This window comes from Saccoglossus kowalevskii, chromosome 13 (assembly GCF_978046115.1).
Source record: "Saccoglossus kowalevskii chromosome 13, keSacKowa6.1, whole genome shotgun sequence".
In the NCBI taxonomy this organism is placed as follows: Eukaryota; Metazoa; Hemichordata; class Enteropneusta; family Harrimaniidae; genus Saccoglossus; species Saccoglossus kowalevskii.
Genome location: NC_140653.1, coordinates 28,010,812 through 28,031,600, shown reverse-complemented (window position 1 = coordinate 28,031,600; position 20,789 = coordinate 28,010,812). Strand labels below are relative to the sequence as shown.

At 35.1% G+C, this 20,789-nt stretch overlaps 1 long non-coding RNA gene and 1 pseudogene across 2 annotated transcripts; one reads left to right on the top strand and one right to left on the bottom strand.

Moving 5' to 3' along the window:
- Window positions 1-276: 276 nt before the first annotated feature.
- LOC146735209 (uncharacterized) lies at window positions 277-11,736 on the bottom strand. Of its 2 annotated transcripts, XR_014931413.1 has the most exons (5): window positions 11,543-11,736; window positions 7,319-7,361; window positions 4,589-4,650; window positions 816-1,030; window positions 277-585 (listed from the first exon to the last, which is right to left on the bottom strand). It is a non-coding gene; the product is annotated as an uncharacterized LOC146735209 (long non-coding RNA). The 2 variants fall into 2 exon arrangements; XR_014931412.1 differs by lacking the exon at window positions 277-585 and having other exon boundaries at window positions 768-1,030; window positions 11,543-11,697.
- A 5,195-nt stretch (window positions 11,737-16,931) lies between these two features.
- Window positions 16,932-20,381, top strand: LOC146735208 (uncharacterized; annotated as a pseudogene).
- The last annotated feature ends 408 nt before the right edge of the window (window positions 20,382-20,789 follow it).

Genomic DNA, 20,789 nt, shown 5'->3' with positions numbered 1-20,789 from the left:
CACATTGTTTGCACTGAAATGGCTTCAACCCTGTATGTGTAAGCATGTGACGTTTTAGATGGCTACACTGAGTGAAGCATTTCTCGCATTGTTTGCACTGAAATGGCTTCAACCCCGCATGTGTGAGCATGTGCAGTTTTAGATGGCTAAACTGAGTCATGCATTTCTCACACTGTTTGTACTGAAATGGTTTCAGCCCTGTATGTGTAAGCATGTGCCGTTTTAGATGGCTAGAATTAGTGAAGCATTTCTCACACTGTTTGCACTGAAATGGTTTCAACCCTGTATGTGTAAGCATGTGCCGTTTTAGATGGCTAGAATTAGTGAAGCATTTCTCACACTGTTTGCACTGAAATGGCTTCAACCCTGTATGTATAAGCAAGTGCTGTTTTAGATTGCTAGACTGAGTGAAGCACTTCTCACATTGTTTGCACTGAAATGGTTTCAGCCCTGTATGTGCAATCATATGATTTTGTAGATGGCTAGAGCAAATAAAACACTTCTCATACTGTTTGCACTGAAACACTTTTTTCTTGGACTGCACATCAGTCTCCATGCTGATTTCGTCATCTTCTTCACTGTTATCTAGATGTAAAGACATTTTACAATATGTATTTACTTCTACTATTAGGTTATAAAAATATATCTGAGTGTATGAGTTAGAATGCAATATGAATGTAATCTTATTGGATGTTGACAGCAGTTTGAAATAAAACAACAAACTCAGCAAGCAATCACATTACACAATTCAAGTCAATGAACTATCATGCAATTCTAAAATTATTATCTTTTCTCATTAATAATATAAAGCATACCGTATGACATTGAAAGAATAATTCGCTATGTGTATATGCAGGTAATCTTCTGATAAATTGGCAGTCACTTTAATTATAGAGGGTTTGTATTTATTTGTTAAAGTGCAGCATTGTTACTTCTTTGGAAATCTTGAAAAAATAGACATGTACTCTTCCTGAGTTTCATTGTGTGAAGTGTTCTTCATCTATACATTAGCAGCAATTTCAGTTTTCACCTACAAAATAATGAAACACATTTGTGTCTACTGAGTGAAAAGTTGAAAGGCATAATGAAATGCATCAACATATATTTACAGTACGACATTACATTAACCTAGCTAAAATGATGAATATCTTAGCTACCAGCTAATTATTTGCTGAATGATTCCAGCAAAATAGCTAACTGAACGAAATGTATCATAGTGAAAGTATGGTGCGACATCTTAGGAGCCTAGTTAGATTAAATGTAGATTATTAAGATGGTAGGTCAGTGCCTCTGCATCTCCATGCCGTCTAACATACATATGTATTAGCTAACTGGCTGTAATCAAATATATTCTGGTATGTATGCCGAATGCTTAGCATGTTAGATAGCTATTCTGCTAGTCTCCATGGGATTCTGACAAGAATATAATTTACCAAAGTGGGAATATTGTGTGGCATCTGAACATCCCAGCTAGAAAGAATGCTATGCCTATGTTTTTTCATGGATGCTTACAAAATGGCTACTGCATTGGGGTTACTTTATTCACTTGGTTAAATGTTTAGAGATTTTGAATATGTCAATGCATGGAGGTAAACAACAGAAGGAGTCACAACTGGTTTAAGATCAAAGGTTCCATGATCATTTCCGCCGTTTACTCAGTGATTATAATGTTTGCTTGTTAATCTAGCAGCAAACAACAAATTATCAAATTAACATACTTTATGACAGGAAATTCTCATGCAATGAATTTTTCACGTGAAAGCACATTCGTCTAATTCGCGTTTTCCTTGCAGACGAATTATATAAGCTTTATTGTTCAATGCCTGTTACCAATTCACACATTAAAAACTAGTGTTACACTTCCACTAGCCATCACACGTCCAAGGATTATCACTATCCTTACTGCAGTTCACACTAAGCACGGCAATCATTTTGCCAAGTAAAAAATACGGAAAACAATGCATCGGTATTCAGACAATGTAATCATTCCGTATGTGACATCGTCACGCCAGAAGCTACAGTTACCCAAAAAACAAGATAAGCTCTGGCAATATTTGATGTATTCAAAGCACATCGATGTGAAGATGGCGAATGTGTTTGTTCCGGCCTATTGTACCGATCGGTTGCAAGCCTTTGACCTTACCGTCAATAAACCTTCTAAGACTCGCTGAAATCTTAACTTTCAATTGTTGTACACTGACCATAATTTGAAGGGACTGCAGACGGGAGCTGATATTTCCGATGTCACTATTACGGATGTACTTCGAGAGCCCTCGGGAATATTCGAAAACTGTCTGGCCAAAGGTCATTGTTTAAAATGGCGTCACTGGAACTTAAGTTGTGTACGCGTTCTCAAAGACGATGATTGTTTCATGTCATCGGAAGTAAATGAAATTTATAAAGTTGTGAGTGAAGAGAATATATATTTTGTCTCAAAACCGCAACGCCAGGATAATAGTGAAAGATGTACCCGGATGTTTTCCAATACCGATAACTACAATAAAACAAGCAGCCTGTCGGCTGAGATAGCTCCGCTGTTAGCAATGCACATAGCAATTAAAGAACAGAAGATATCATTAGAAAATGAACAAATCTGAGAGAGGTCCACATGCAGTACCTATATATGTAATATCAAAGCAATTGGACTTGCGGTTTTCAACAAGAAGTCGAAAATATCACTTTTTACAAAAAATGACAAAAATATTCACCAAAATTAGAGAATTATAGATATCATTACAAAATGAACAAATTTGAGAGAGCTCCACATGTAGTACATATATATGTAATATCAAAGCAACTGGACATGCGGTTTTCAACAAGAAGTCGAAAATATCACTTTTTACCAAAAATGACAAAAATATTCACCAAAATTAGAGAATTAAAGATATCATTACAAAATGAACAAATCTGAGAGAGGTCCACATGTAGTACCTATATATGTAATATCAAAGCAATTGGACTTGCGGTTTTCAACAAGAAGTCGAAAATATCACTTTTTACCAAAAATGACAAAAATATTCACCAAAATTAGAGAATTATAGATATCATTACAAAATGAACAAATTTGAGAGAGGTCCACATGTAGTACCTATATATGTAATATCAAAGCAATTGGACATGCGGTTTTCAACAAGAAGTCGAAAATATCACTTTTTACCAAAAATGACAAAAATATTCACCAAAATTAGAGAATTAAAGATATCATTACAAAATGAACAAATCTGAGAGAGGTCCACATGTAGTACCTATATATGTAATATCAAAGCAATTGGACTTGCGGTTTTCAACAAGAAGTCGAAAATATCACTTTTTACCAAAAATGACAAAAATATTCACCAAAATTAGAGAATTATAGATATCATTACAAAATGAACAAATTTGAGAGAGGTCCACATGTAGTACCTATATATGTAATATCAAAGCAATTGGACATGCGGTTTTCAACAAGAAGTCGAAAATATCACTTTTTACCAAAAATGACAAAAATATTCACCAAAATTAGAGAATTAAAGATATCATTACAAAATGAACAAATCTGAGAGAGGTCCACATGTAGTACCTATATATGTAATATCAAAGCAATTGGACTTGCGGTTTTCAACAAGAAGTCGAAAATATCACTTTTTACCAAAAATGACAAAAATATTCACCAAAATTAGAGAATTAAAGATATCATTACAAAATGAACAAATCTGAGAGAGGTCTACCCAGGGTACATATACACCAAGTATCAAAGCATTCAGGCTTGCAGTTTTCAAGAAGAAGTCGAAAAAGTAAAACATTGACACGGACGACGGACAATCACTCATATGATAAGCTCCGCTCGACAATGTCGACAGCGGAGCTAAAAAAGTTAAAGTTTCCGTCTTTTACTGAATGCGCGCGGAGTACTCCGTAGGGACGTAGTTTTAACAGCATTGCAAAGATCGTAAAGTAGGCTTCAATTTAAACTAACACCTAAGTGAGACAATTTCATGCAACCCTGCGAAAACAGCCGTTGAAATGACCTATAAAAATTCCACGAAAAAAAACACTTAACTTACTGATAGATCGCGCAAGTAAAATTACTCTTATTCTCGTAAAACAACGCATAGCAACCGAGAAAAAAAAACGCCTTTGGCTACGAGGACAGTGAACGCTATCGTCGGAAATGATCATGGGTTTCAAAAAAGACGTTTAAACAGACAAGCTAGGAGGATTAACTCGACTGGAAAGAAAGGAAATTTAATAGGCTAAAACCAGTTGTAACTTCTTTAGTCTTTTACCTCCATGGTCAATGTTAATGCGCAATGCTTGCAAAATGGACCGTCAGGTTGTCACCACAAACCAGTGTCTTGAGAACCTGTTCAATGTCTTAGAACTTTAAATCCGCTAAAAATAAACACATATCCTCCTTAAAAAAAAAAATATGCATATGCATATGAATATACAATGTATCAAAGTAAAACTATGGTATATCAGAGCAGTCTTTCTAGAATGTTAATTTTAAGATATTAGCTACATGTAGATATATTGTAGAATTTATATATTAAAGTAAAAAGTATGACACTCTCCATGTACTAAAATTAACGAAATGAACTATACTTACCGAAAAGAGATTCTGTATTGGAAAACCTTTATTCAGTACACTGTACAAACCCAAATATATATCTATGTTAATAAATTATAAACAAATACGTTGTTATCAAAACATTTTAAGTATATATATTAATAAACAGCAGTGTATGGTTGCAGACAATTTGCCACATATTTAGCATACAATTTGCTTAAATTATTCTTCAATACAATTACCACACTCCTTGAAAATGTTATACATTCAACGCCAGAATCAGATGTTGGTCACTAAGTGATATCTGAAGTACCGTAAGCATGTTGTACATTGTAACATACATTTTCTATTTTTTATGTCAATATATTTTCGAAATTGAAAAAAAACAAACTTTTCTTCAAATGTGTTATTTTTGATAGCGCCTGTGGCAGACAGACTAATTACAAGTGAATGTCCACGCTATTGAATTATGTGCTTTCTGACTTCCGTAGGTCATTGTTTATAGACCATATAAATGGTTTTGAGAGTGACATTGTCTACCAAACATGACAGTGTCACCACATTGTTTGAAACCTCGGGAAAACACTGATTTTACACAAGTGAATAACAACAATGAAAGGAATCATCAAAACTACAAAGAGTTTAGAAATTTGAGTGATGGACCCAAGTCATTGTTATAGCACAGTCTCCAGCAGGTATTTTACCCATAGGTAAATGTAGATGCAATCTAGCGGAAATGCTATTTATTAATGTGTCTCTACAGTGCCTAGCATAATAGCTACATGTAGATACAATGTAGATGGGATGTTAATATATTGTGTGATATCAGAGTAGCCTATCGAGCTAGAATATAATGCTAGTTTTCTATGCGTTGCTACAGAGGCTAGGATAATATTTGTGACTTATTTTGGTGCGAACATCTTTCATTTAATTAATTTCTACCATTACAAGGTTTTAAGGGTGAGTCCCAGGTTCGTGAAATATTTGTGGACATTTTTTTTTACATATTTTCAAATGTTGCAAGGTTGTCTTCACACTAATAAAACAAAATAGTTAATTTGGTACTTAGAAAAGTGTCAAATATTAATAAAAATGCGACGATAAACAGCTACGAGTGCCATTGTTTTATACAGGCTTAATGACGAGGCTAATTAAAATAGATTGACAGACGATTATGCAAATCACTGCCCCCTTCTCAATGAAAGTTATGCGTGTGCTCCACTCAGTAATTACATCAGCAACATGGCTGCCGCCAGTGCTAACACGTTTATATCGTAAAAAATTCAAAAACAAAACAAAAAAACGCATGAATGCGGAGATGCAGTTCGACCTAAAATTGTCTGATACTGGTTCATGTATGACGACCAAGATGCTTTCTTGAGTTCTGACTCTGATTCGGGCTGACCATTGACACGATGACGCTTTGGACTACAGTCCCACTTTCTTGAAGGACTGTGTTTTGACGAAGCAGCAATGCCGTCCAAGATATTACACGACTCGGAATCCACGTCTTTTCTAAGTACAAATCGTTTTGTGTAATATATTCGTAGTTTAGACAGCTCACGTGAGTGGTGCTGCGGCAACAACAACTGCTTTCACTCCTAACGGACGCGACCAACCGGACGCGACAGGACTAAAGACCAGATAGAACTTCCGGATGGAGCTATGTTAGGAATTATTTTATCACGCTAACAAGACTAACGTGGCTTATGACCTTATCCCACAGATTCATTACACTTTGCGTTTATTTTTCTGATAAGATTAAATCATTGTCCTCCCATGTTTGCTCAGTAAACAAGTAACGCCATTTTACCGAGTGGTTTCCAAAACTTCGTTGCATTTTCCCAAAAAAATATCCGTCGTTGTATCATTATTTTCGCCGATCGGGACGTCAAAAATACGAGTATTATCCAAGCATAATACCATACAAAAATTATCGTTTCAAATAGGTTTCTAGTCGAGTAGAAAAACAATAAATTACTTTTATGCAAATTTGCAAGTTTTCGAGCCTTTCATTTTGGCACTACGCGCTTTACTTTAATAGACGTCTGACAGACACAAGATCAATGGAACGGTTCTTTTTTTTACAGAAGATTCTCAACTAGTATACCAATAACTGTATCGCATTATTCGATGAACTTATTAAAACGACAGAAACCTGGGGTCGAATAAAATCAAATGGTAATTTATTCAGAAGTTAAAAAAGTTTTCACTTTTGACTCCCATTTCAAGAAAACAAAGGCTCGCATTGTACTGTCCGGACACGGTCCGATTCCCAGTCTGCTGATCAGTTTTTAACAATAGACAGGATGTCTGTAACTTCAGTATGTTTTCCGTGTTTTGAGTGAAAACAACTCAAAAAAGCCTATTTTCGGAAGAAACACGCATACACTTCACTCGTTTGGGAAATAAATATAACATTTTCACACAATTCACACACAGAGCTAACTAAAAATGTATAACATGTAGGTAGTCCTATGCCATCTTCACTGTGAAATACAGGTTTGAGTATAATCGCCTACGAACCTGGGTCTCATCCTTAAATTGGGAGAATAAATGCCTCAAGAATATTCGTGACTTATTTAGGTGAAAACAAGTCGCGTTTAAATAATTTTGGGAGTTTAAAACAAAATCATTTATTTCCACTAATACAAGTGTGACTTTCTAAAAAAATTTCGTACCCTCAATTAACAACCAAGAACTATATAATAATTGTTTTTGAAATACAGGGCACACCATCGTGAAACTTTAATATCTAGCAAAACTTACCATTGACTGGTTCTTCTCTTTCTTTCTTGTCACAATCTGGTAACTGTTGAACAAAATGTACAACGGTCAGTTTAATTTGTATTTTATTTCATTATTTATTGATTTAGTTTTGTATAGTGGCATTTTGAGAGGTTTCTTTGTTTCAACTTATTTGATTTACGTTTTTTACTGTAGTGTGAGCGTAATTCAAACTCACTGCCCTTAAAAGCCAATTATACTTCGATGACACAATAGTGTACCACGCCACGACGTGATTCGAACCTTGCCGTTTGTATTAGGTGGTTTTGTCACGTGGTAATATGCGACCACTTCCATGTTTTATTGTGATTTTGTGAGAGTTGAATAATGGCTCCCTCGATTGTCACGCCTTGACATAGATTTAATCTGTGATAGGTATTTTTGATGGTTAAAAACCTTTCACTTAGGTAACCGGGATTCGGTCGTTTCCACGCTAGGCTGACAAAAGACACACACAAGCTTCGTTCATGTTCCCAAACGATTCTCTGCCAAGTCCCTGGTTTTCACCCGAGACAGCATTAAATCAATCTTTATTTCTTGTCACCCCTTAACCAATTACAATCAGTATAAGAGACTCCAAGGCCTTGCCTTCCAACAAACAATCAATCAAATGAAAGTTTTACACATCATAATCAATTAATTACTCGTCAAGCTGTCTAAAGAAAACATTTCTATACATTGTCAACGCTAACTAATATTGATGGGGTAATAGTCTCGCACTAACATTCCACAAAGATACCACCTTAGTTAAAATCGCAAACAACATTGGTTTAGAATTACAGCTACTGTCTTGTATCTTAAAAACTGCAGAGTCATAAGATGTTTTTGGTTGATTTCGACCAGCTCGCCATCTGGTCTTGTCATTAACCTTTATCAGTATATGTCATGGCAACCACTGTCAAACTGACTGAAATATTAATCATGATAAATCACACGGCTATGTTTGCGTGAACCGACCGACTGTATGATCATCCTGTTTAACAAGCTAGGATTTATTACAATTATTATCATTAAATTGTCAAGTTATTTTTTCAACCTTATTGGTAATATCTTAAGGATCTTTGTATATACCAATTCCTATATAACGACCCTCATTGAAGGGCATATATTTTGTAGTATTACCAATCTGTTGTAGGAACGTTGGAATTGTGCCTGAGCTTTTAGTCAATGTATTATTATAACTGAATTATTGAACGTAGTAAATGTGTTGTTTAAAAAATAACGTTCTACCATGAAAATACCACCACTTATTACATATGCTCTGCAGTTCATTTTGATTTGTCCCTGAAATCAAAATCGGTATTTCCACACCCCATATGCAAAATAGGTCTGAAAGCAAACAAAGTAGTCCCTTTAGGAGTACTGTTTTTCGAAACATAGCAAAAATAAACAATATTTAGAAGTACGATATTTTTCCCTTGGGGTACATGAATATACTTGCCAAGGAAATTGAAATTTGAACAACAGTAATAGTAATTATAGGTAGTCAGTTATTTTTACTAAAACAAATTTGCATATCACCTGCAAAACTAGGCGTTAAGGTGTTCTTTTTTTCACATAAAACGAACTGACTAAACATGCAGAATTGTTATTGAATCGGACATTGATAGCGTTGTGTTTTCTTGAGTTGAACAGACGTGAGGTGTAATTCAAACTTGTTTATTTATACTCAGCATGAACATCAATACGTTGTACAGCGAATACTACTTGATATAAAATATGGATTGTTAAATAATAGTTTCACGAGGAGTTGACATCGTAGAGAGCATAAAAAGGAGGGTGTGCGTAACGATCATCAGGTTGCGAAGCTACCGTAGGAGGAATTACAGCGACGGTCTGAATCGGGCTTCTCACGACAGCGCTTTGCCTGGTTAGTGTAGTTGTTAACGTTAGAGCGGCATTTGTATTGGTGACAACTAATCGGAGAAGTGCCAAACACGTGTTGGTACTCTAGAATATATCATGCGAAAAACGTTCGGAAAATAAAACAACGCTAATGATTGGCGCATACAAACGAAACGCAAAACTGTCGTTCCATATTAGGAATGACACGCGACTAACACGAGACAGAACTTTAGTGGGAATTTCGGGGGTAAGCAGACAAAGTATCATGAGAACGCAATGGGAAACAATGTAGCGAACGTTTGGAGATAGCATCACAGTTGCTACAGAAACCAATATAGTCTCTCAGGGTCCAAATCGTGGTTATCAAAACAATGTCTGAAGTTACAAACTAACTTAGAACACATCATAAAGAAAGTAAAATGTTGCATGTTAGATAACTGCGCGCGACATCACCCATGCAATAATGTTTTCGGTATTTTCACGGTCGATATGCAAATAAACATGGTATATCCATTGGCTACCGAACTATTTTTATTTTGTTATTTTTATCCGCCGGCGGTTTAAATCGTTCAGCAATATTGTTGGCATATTAGGTGTATCACATGGAAAACTACGATTGGGAGAACTTAATGTATGTTGACCACCTGGAAACTGAGTTTTATAAACCTTGAAGGGCTCGCGAAAGACCCATCCGCAGTAAAATCAGCGATTACTATGGAGCCGCAACCATCAACATCGACATACCAGGAGGTTTCTGCTGGCGACGTTGCGGCGTTACTCAGTTCCAAATAAAGATTACCAACGCCAAATAAATAACATTTTAACCGGTAACCAAGGCTCATTCAATCCACGACCAGCAAGCAATGTCCCAAACTAAAGTCAACCCGTCAGTGGAGTACCGCAGTTGCACGGCATGTTTGTCAATGCACAATTATGTGATGGAACTTTTAACTTCAACGTAAACTGTGTATTATAGTCGTCCAGTTCAAGTTCTGGTTCTGTCCTGGCCCCAACTAAGTATAAAACGCCCAAGAGTTATTTATTCGAACGGTGACTCAGATTAGACGTCTGATCATTTAATTTTCACAAAGACGGTGACATGCGTTCTACACTGACACGCATTGCAAGGGCGTAACACTATCTCGGAACATATTAATGGGCAATGCGGCTCCCCGACCTAATTTCCATCCCTGCTTGTTGCACGATCTTTCTTTAATATGAAATATTCAAATATAGAACATATGTAATAATAACATAACCCCATACCTTCCTTGTGGCTTTCGTTGCGTATGTAAGTTATTTTCACTCGAGATGCGGTGTATTCTGCTGTACTTTCACGAGCTTCGCTGTGAAAGTATGGCCGCCGGATACACTGCATCACTCGTGAAAATAACTTCAATACCCAACGAAAGATGCGAGATGCAGTGTATTCGCTTCGCTCGTGAGAGTACGGCCGCAGGATACACCGCATCACTCGTGAAAATAATTTCCATACGCAACGAAAGCCACGAGGAGAGTGTTGGGTTCTGTCATATTATTAATAATAACTTTATTTAATTAAGCGCAACAATTCCAACATATGAAGATCAAAGGCGCTGATACAATAAACAATCAGTCAAATATTAAAAGCACATTTAAATAAGTGCGTTTTCAGTCTGGATTTAAAAATGTCTACTGAAGGACTAGAACGAACAGACAGAGGTAATTCATTAAAAAGTTTAGGACCTAAATTTTCAAAAGCACGGTCTTTGTATAACACCTTGGACTTTTTACTACACACCTGACGAGTTTTAATAAGAAACTTTGATTCAGATCTTAAACTACGACTAGGTACATAAAATTCGATTAATTCACATAGATAATTTGGGGCAAAACCATACAAAGATTTATACACTAGTAAAAGTAATTTGAAATTGATTCTTTGTACAACTGGTAACCAATGAAGTTTAATAAAAATGTCTGTAATGTGGTCATATTTTCGAGCACGAGTGACAAGGCGGGCTGCTGCATTTTGTACACGAATAAGAGGTTTTATCTTAGTTACAGGGAGACCAGACAATAATGAATTACAGCTGTCTAAGCGAGAAGATATGAATGCATGTACCAACTTTTCAGTATCAGATTGGGATAATGATTTACGAATACGATTAATATTTCTTAGATGGGAATATCCAGATCTACAAATAGTAGAAATACAAGTGCAACAAAGCATGGCAATGGTCTCTTGGGTTTCGATTACACGCCGCTTGGACAACACACGCCATCAGTTCGTACGCATTATTTGTCATTTCACGAGATCAATAACTCAGAAAACATGAGTGTCTGTCGAGTATACTATTATAGCAGACATGTAACACTTACCTTTCTCAAAGATATTCCTTAATTTTGACTGAAAGTTGTCCTATAAATTCTGTTTGGTGCAGTCAATCGCACAATGGTGGAGATCACGTTGACCTTCACTCAATACCCTCTACGGTGAAACCATTTTATTAACAGTGACATCGCCTCTAGATGGCGCTCTTGTTAAATCATTTAAATGCTCAAAGTTGATTCTGCAGAGGAGTCACGGCTCAGACAGGTATTGTGACATATTGCACTGTATGAAAACCTTACTCTCATTTCCTTTTGCGTATCTGAATATCATGATGATTCTCGGTGTTGTTGGAATGTTTGAGTGAAAACGATACCATCTAATGATGAAAAAACGAAAAAGTTTGAAGTGACGTTGAAAATTTTTAAATATATTCTACGCATTTTGCACGAAACAAAAAAATGCAAAGAATGAATTTATAATCACTCATAACGGGAATTATGTTCGCCCAGTCTGCATAGACTTACACCCACTATTATTGACATTTGGTGGAAAAATGTCTTCATATACAGACCCACTAAAAGGTATTCACGCACCGCATCACACGCACTTACCAACTACGAAATCATTCAATAAAATAGCTAGTTAGAATATGTAAATTATAAACTACGACGTTATTTAGGTAGCTATTTAGAATATCTTAAATATAAACTACGGCGCTATTTATTTAGCTATTTAGAATATCTTAATTATAAAGTAGGGCGCCATTTTGGTAGCTATTTAGAATATCTAAATTATAAACTACGTCGCTATTTATTTAGCTGTTTAGAATATCTTAAATATAAACTACGGCGCTATTTACTTAGCTATTTAGAATATCTTAAAATTATAAACTACGGCGCTATTTACTTAGCTATTTAGAATATCTTAATTATAAACTACGACGCTATTTAGGTAGCCTTTTAAAATATCTTAAATATAAACTACGGCGTTATTTATTTAGCTGTTTAGAATATCCTAAATATAAACTACGGCGCTACTAGTATTTTTGTAGCTATTTAGAATATCTTAATTATAAACTACGACGCTATTTAGGTAGCTATTTAGAATATCTTAATTATAAACTACGGCGCAATTTAGCTATTTCAAATATCTAACTTATGAACTACGGCGCTATTTATTTAGCTATTTAGAATATTTAATTATTAACTACAGCGATATTTACTTCGCTATTTAAAATATCTTAATTATAAACTACGGCGTTATTTATTTAGCTATTTAGATTATTTCAATTATAAACTACGGCGTTGTTCAAGTAGCTGTTTAGAGTATCTTAATTATAAACTACAGCGCTATTTATTTAGCTATTTAGATTATTTCAATTATAAACTACGGCGTTATTCAAGTAGCTATTTAGAATATCTTAATTATAAACTACGGCGTTATTTAGGCAGCTATTTAGAATATCTCAATTGTAAACTACGGCGATTTTTGTGTAGCTATTTAGAATATCTCAATTATAAACTCCGGCGCTATATTAGGTTAATCTTGTTTGCCATGGAAATATTCTTTGCAACCCATATTTTTTGAAGTCGTGCCAAGGCACTGGTTGCCATTCCAATTCTGTTATTGATTTCTGTTTCGCTGGAAACATCTTCTGGGATTGTTGATCCAAGATATTTGAAGCTGTGTACTTGTTCGAGTTGTTCACCATTTACCTTTGCTGATATTGTTTGGGTATTCTTATCATTTGTAACCATTGTGACCATTGTTTTACTCTTTTCAGCACTGATTTCCATACCGTAACTTCTTGACGTCTTGTCTAACCTTTCTGTTAGGTCTTCAAGATCTTTGGCATTATCTGTTATTAGGTCGATATCATCTGCAAAGCACAAGTTGTTGATAACCAATCCTCCAATTTTTGCACCTCCGTGGAACCCTTCAAGTGCATCCAACATAATTCTTTCCAAAAAAAGATTAAAAAATGAGGGTGAAAGAATGCAGCCCTGTCGAGCGCCGACGTTGGTTTGAAACCATTCACTATACGTGTTGCCAATCAATACTGCAGTCTTTGCATGCGTATACAGTTGTCATACTCGGTCTAAAGCTTTTTTGAAGTCGATGAAGTTATGGAATAGATAAGATTAGTGGTTGCTATGTTTTTCACACAGTATTCTTAGATTTGTTATTTGCTCGACCGTGCTTCTGCCTTTCCTAAAGCCAGCTTGGGTATCACATTCTGATGCACTGAGAACTTCAATTCTAGGTGTAATTCTGTTTTGAATTACTATGAGAAGAACCTTGCTAGCGTGACTTGTGAGGCTGATGGTGCGGTTGTCAGCACATTTCTTGCTTGTTGAATTTTTCGGGATGGGGATTAAAATTAGCTCGGTCCATTGTGTTGGCCATTCTTCTTTCTTTAATATCTCGTTGCATAGGAGCAGCAAAATATCTACCATGGGCTCACCACAATTTTTTATCAGTTCGTCAGTAATGTAATCACTAGAAGAAGACAATTTTAAGTGAAATTTAACCAATATCTAAAAAATATACACAGGAGTCGAACCATGATCAAACTTGGTCGAGAACACAAACTGGTTAATGTAATATTCAATATTATACATTGAAATTAATCAAGGATGATACGGACAAGGTAAAAAAGAAACTTGTTAGAGGTACTTTTCATAGTGTATCATTATAACTGATATACGAGAATGTCGCAATGCGTCCGTTACAGTAAAACCCAAACTGCCTTGTTATAAAATGTAGCTTTAAAATAAAGTGTCGCGATAATAACATTTTAACCAATTTCATATCAATAATTCTCTATCTTTCGATTAAGTAAATGTGTGTGTAAATGAAGAGTACAAAATCGAGCACTTTTATTTTTGGATACGCAGTCACTCAATAATATAATTTGGTAATGAAAGACTATAGCTTTTACAATTGTCCAATACATTAATTATATATATTACATTACGTTAGACAGGTAATATTTAAGAACACATGTTCTAAACTAAACGATGTATACACATGCTCGCTTTAGATAATGGGTATTCAGACATATTCAGAACTCATATGCAGGACACAGGCCGTTCACAACGACATTTACCTTCAATGTTGTTCAAGAATACCGACTTGAGTGCAGATAATCTTGAAAACAAATACACTAATACAAAGATTGCAAAAAACCGTGCAGCTTTACTGCCCCCCGTGGTGACTAAGATTTGAGTGGTGTTCTCACTAGACGAAATAAAATGTGTGTGTGAACAGAATACACAGTTGTGGCGCCGGCGTTGTTGACACCGTCCTAAAAGGGGTGGACCAGATCCTAAACGCCGTTGTCACACCGGCTCTTACACAATGGAATGTGTGTTTGAGTTTAACTCAATAAACACCGTTCAACTGATTAATTCCTGGCCACGCAAAAAAACTATTGCCAACTTTAATATTATTTTTTTTTAATTCGGGGTAATGTTTAAAAATAAATTTGAAAATAAGGTAACTTATATTTTGAACCGCAGCCTGAAGGAATTGGAGACTCGGAATCATCCGATCATAGTCAAATGCCTAGGACTTACTAGGGAAATGATTATAATAGTTTCATGGTTATGTGTTCGCGCGTTAAGGTCATCACTGTCAACATACATTGTGATGTAAATATATATTTGTGTTCTTGATCCACTAGGTACAGATTACCGTTTTGTTCATGAAACCAATGATTTCGCCAACCGGCATCAAACTATTGATCTCCAACTATTCTGTGTATCATAAATGACGTAGATTTTGTATGGACGGTAAATGGCCACGATCTACGCTCTAAAAAAAAATGCACAGTCAAGGAAATTGGGCGCAGTACGTGTTTCAGTTAAACAGCGACTCACGGGGATGATAGTGTACATAGGTAAGTTGTTGATTAAACATTTTGTTGTTATCAAATGTTTTCGTGTTCTAATTCTCTGTCACCACATTTAAAAGCAAAGAGGAATATCATTTCTATTTATTTTGAAAATATTTTCGTCTTCGCAGAACTAGATGGCATAGACACGGGTTCCAATGACGTAGGACGACTAGGAAGCAAAAACCATATTTTTCTTACACGGGAATTACTTGGCTTGCTTGTGCATGTGTGTACAAATGTTAGTTACACACTCTTCTCGTTAGTTCGTCCCCCTACGCTATGTGTATTGCTTATTTCAACTGTAATATTCACGGTATTCAAATAGGGGGTGTAGTGAGGTAATAACCGATACATCATTTACATATGACTAGTCGATGTTTCTGAATAGCAGGGATTATTTCTTTCATTTATTAAATCTGTTAAATTATAATGCCGGCGCGCCTCCCCTTAAATCCACACGTGCTTGTGATAAATGACCTGCAAATAAACCTACCAGAATTTTACTATAAGGCTCTGAATGTTTGGACAGATATACCAAGTTTCGATTACAATAATCAAATATCGAATCGCATTAACATATATTAAAAAGAAAATAAATGAGCTTTCCTTCGCGGTATTCAAAAAAGTAGCATAAATTGAAAATTATTTACCGAACATTCAAAAGCTAAGATTATCTGATCTGATCAATAAAAGTTATCAGGACACTAGATGTATCACTTAAACGGCATGAATCATGCTCTGTTGGTACCCTGGATCCCCCCCCCCCGCGACATATCACATACTGTACCATCAAATAAATCTTTTAGTATGATTTTTATAAAAAGAGAACTTGCTTTTACTTACTTACTTTATGATCTGTCTAAATGTTACGTTTTACCATTCACGATAGTAATTGATACGAAATCTGCAGCATTTCAATTTAAAGTACTTGACAAAATGCGAAGGTAGAAAACCCAACCTGTTCATTCTGCAACACATCTAGTGAAACTATTGATCACATTTTCAATTGTTAATATGCTTGAGGTTTATTGGCCCATCTTCAATGACGTGTTTAACAACAAATAATAATCGGCAATTGTCTCTTAAACCTATTAATTCTAGGCAGACCAGAAATGTTTGGCAACGGCCGTTTATTAGTGTAACACTAATACTACAGATACTTCGTTATATTATTAGACATATAAGGTGGTGTGAGTCACGTCGCAAAGCATCATGGGAACAAAAAGCGTGATCGGTTCATTTCACTCGCGGCAGCTATTGTGTACACATCGCTTCGTTGACTTCGCTTTGCTTGTTCAGGTGCGTTCTTCTCAGTTTTCGTCCAATTATGACTGCATCCTCCCGTTTTGTTAATGGTAAGTTTTCGTTTTTCCATATTTAGTGACGTTTGTATTTATATGTAGTATCGTATCGTTGTTTTTACCAACGCCACCGATCATCATTTACATTTGCTCACTGATTCAGAAGGTTGATGTGGCTGGATATCGGTAACAGTCTGCTTTGAACATGATATCAAATATATTGTTTTCAGATCAGTTATGGGAATTAAAAATCTATTTGGTGAATTACTTGGCGCTGCTAGGCCAGTTGGACTGCAAGAAAAAACACTTTCACTAGATACATACGTTATTCTACACATAAAGGATGTTGTGGTTGTGCCACAGAGATAGTGATTGACATACCAACAGATAGGTAATACTATGCATGATTGTTGTTTTTTATTTCACCAGAAAATATACAATAAATAATATACACAATAATAATAATAGTAATTCTAGTGAGGACCACAGATATAGTTCATACAAACTAGTCTAGTCTGTGGCCCCATAATTAATTCATAGCACATTTAACTTAATTAAAGATAAATGAAAAATACTTGTATACTGACTTTTAAAAATGACATGACACATTCATGAGATACAGTTTTAACGTATTTTCAAATATGTATCTGCTTTTGATAATTTTTATAGAATCAGGAAGTGAGTTCCAGTTGTTTGCTGCTATATAGGTGATACTGTGTTGATTAGTAGTAAGATTCATTCTTGGAATATAATAATTGGAACTAGTAGCTTGACAAGTTGCATAGTGAAAAAAGTTTCAAGTAGTGGTCAACATTATGGGCAAACAAATTCTTATTAAGATAAAAAACAGACAGGTGTAAAACTTACTGATTTTATACCGGTAGATATCTAAAATATTTAGTTTATTCAACAGGAGGGCAGTGGGGGCACGAAAATCTTAAAACGTTATCTGGAGTAGTAGAATTTTGTCGAAAAAGGTTTTGTATGTGTTACCCCATATTTCAATACAGTAAGTAATATGTTGTAAAATGAGAGTTGTAAAGCAGGATAAGAATAGATCGTGGAACAAAATGATGAATTTTATACAAAATACCAATTTTAGGTGATATAGTTTCACAAATTTGTTCTATGTGTTCTTTCCAATTAAGGTACTTTGTAGACTCCCTCTATAGTTTTAAACAGCTCGTTTAGTGGCATCTGAAAATTTACAGAAATGTTTCAATCCTTCAATTTACGAAGTTTGTAAATGTCTGTATATTGTCAACCATCAATTACTGGGACTAGCATAAAACGAGCGATTGAATTAGAATTAAAGATGAGGACATTTATAGGGCAAAATGTAAAAAACTAAATGTTTTAGGTTGAGCTGGGTAATGTATTGAATTAATTTTTATACCTAGTGAAATAGAATGCATTTTGGCATAGTCCAACTACAGAGTTTATAAGGCAGATGCATGTGTTGTGACAAGCTATAACTGAAAGCTGTATGATCATAGTTGTATCAGTTTATGAAATTGTTCCAGTTTTGAACTAAACAGTTGCAAATTAACTGTTATGTTTTAATTTAACATCTTCTATTTATTTTCTAGGCTATTCCAAGGATAGGGTTCTATCTGAATTGACATGTGGCTATCCCGACACTTACATAGCTGATTTTAGGAAAACTGTGAACACATTAAAATATCATCTAGTGTTTGATATGAAGACCAGGAATATCTTAAATCCATATGATAATGATTCCTCTCACCATGACATGCACTACGCTGGAGAGTATCCTTTCAGTTTAATAATGACATAAAGAACAATACGCTTAGATTCTATTATTATAAATCTGTCATTGTATCACCATAAGTAACTGTTTAGCTGCAATTTTTCAGTGTTGCACAGGTAAACTATATAGCCTACCATGTTTAAATATATAAAAATAAAAGTTGTAACCTGAAAACAATAAATATTGCCAATTTATTTGATTCTGAGCATCACAGACTCTGGATGATGTATTATAAGTTTATTACGGTATGTGCATACTTCAAGGTGTGTCCTCTAGACAGTACAGTCGCTTTACGTTGATCCGTACTCGAACTCTGGGCACAATCCACAATCCAAAATGTTGTCAATTATCGATAGCACTGTGTTCTTCATAGTTGTTAAAGTGCAAAATAATTTACCAGTATATTGATTTCTTAACTCAATACATAGTGTTACCTCAAAATGCAGCATTTAATCTGACTCTGGGCAACCTATCAACAAGAACTTTATTGACAATTGTCGCATACGACTTGTTTACCACTTCTGTGTGACTGAGAATGTTCTAGAACCGTACTGTGTCTGGGTGGAATTTTTAGATGTTGATTGAATAGGTAATAGGACACTGTAGAAGGCAATAGGAGGTAATGGAACATTCTAGAAATTTGTAGTATGTTCCAGGCTCATTATGTATGCTGATGTAATGGTCTATTTATAGACAGTGTGGGTATATATAGGGGAGTTGTTCAGCACTGAGATTAGATCGGAGATCTCGTTGAATTGTGTTGGAGTTTAAGTATCTAGTTATTGGAGGTTTGGAGTTTTACCGAGTTATTGTACTTGATGTTTGCAGAGTATAATAATACCAGTACCAGTTGAAACCTCACCTGTTGGCTCCGTGTTCGTATGTTATCATCGCCGCCAGGGAAGTCTTTATGTTACTGTTGCCATTTTGGTATTTGAACCATCACACCTGTACTATACCAATTACGGTAATATTACGTTGCGTGGGACAACAATAAATGCTTATACACCATCTGCTATGTACAACAAGGTAAGGAATTGTAAATACACATCTTGGTCAGTAATTTGCATTGTGTGAATCATTCAGACCTTGACAGTAAAACAGGATTTACTATCGGGTATTAGACACAATTAAGGGGTGTTGACCTACTTCATTAAATTTTTATAAAATGTACATCTAGCATCAAAAACAAAGGAAATTATCCCTCCCAGATATGCTAGGGCAATTCTGTAGATTGACCTTGAAAATGGATGCCCTCCCAACCCAACAATTAACACCCCATCTTTGAATAAATTAACAGTGATTTTTTTTTATTATAGGAATTCATAGAATTTGCCGTAACAGTTCTGGAAGTCGATGAGAGTATTACATGGACAATCTCATGTTGCAAAATCATCAAATTGAACCTAACAAAAAAAAATTTACAACAGATAACGATAATTATCCAAACCGTGAAGACCGGGTGATACAAACGTCAGATCACAGATTGTTATTGTCAAATGACATGAAGATAACCTGCTTTGAACACTGTCTGGTTTTTATTGACAATAAAGATTTTTTTTAGAATATGTACTTTTTTGAAAGTGGGACTTCACAGGTGAAGTTTCTGACCTGGAGTTGTTTTCTTAGCAATGTATCTTCAGATTACAATCACTCAAGAGTCTCTATTTAGCGACTTTTCTTATTTGACATTATCAGATGATAACCAGGACCCAACAATACATGCACTGTTATTTAAAGTCATGGTTTCAGAGTATTCCTGGGTTATAGGAAAATTGATACTGGCGACACAATACCAGTATGGTTAAGACCAGATCCGAACAACTTGTTTGATGCTCAAGTCTGTAGACTTTGATTTTGACCGAGAATTGACAACATATGTACACCCTCTTTTAAAAGCTAATAATTATAACTGATGTTGTAGATAATATAAAGTTTTGAACTACCTGGCTAATTATTGGTTTTTATGCCAAAATAAGTATAACACGAACCGGCAGTCAGTAGGAGGCAGAGGTACTTTGGGAAAAGTCTTACATATCTGTCCTATATATATTGTATAAATAAATCTTTTTGCAATAATTTGCGTTTATATTTTTTATTAAACAAATTTTGCTAACATAGTTTGTCTTGATATTTGTTGACTTTTCATAAAAAAACATAGTCCTAGATTATGAATTTTATTTTGTTAATGCACTAATCACAGAACCAGTGGTGTCCTATTCAAAAGCCTGGTTTTAAGTTTCATGTGTTGCCAAAATGAAACAATTTCCCCATACTTCGCCTGATTTGTGATGAATACAACAGGTTGCCAATTGTACTGTACA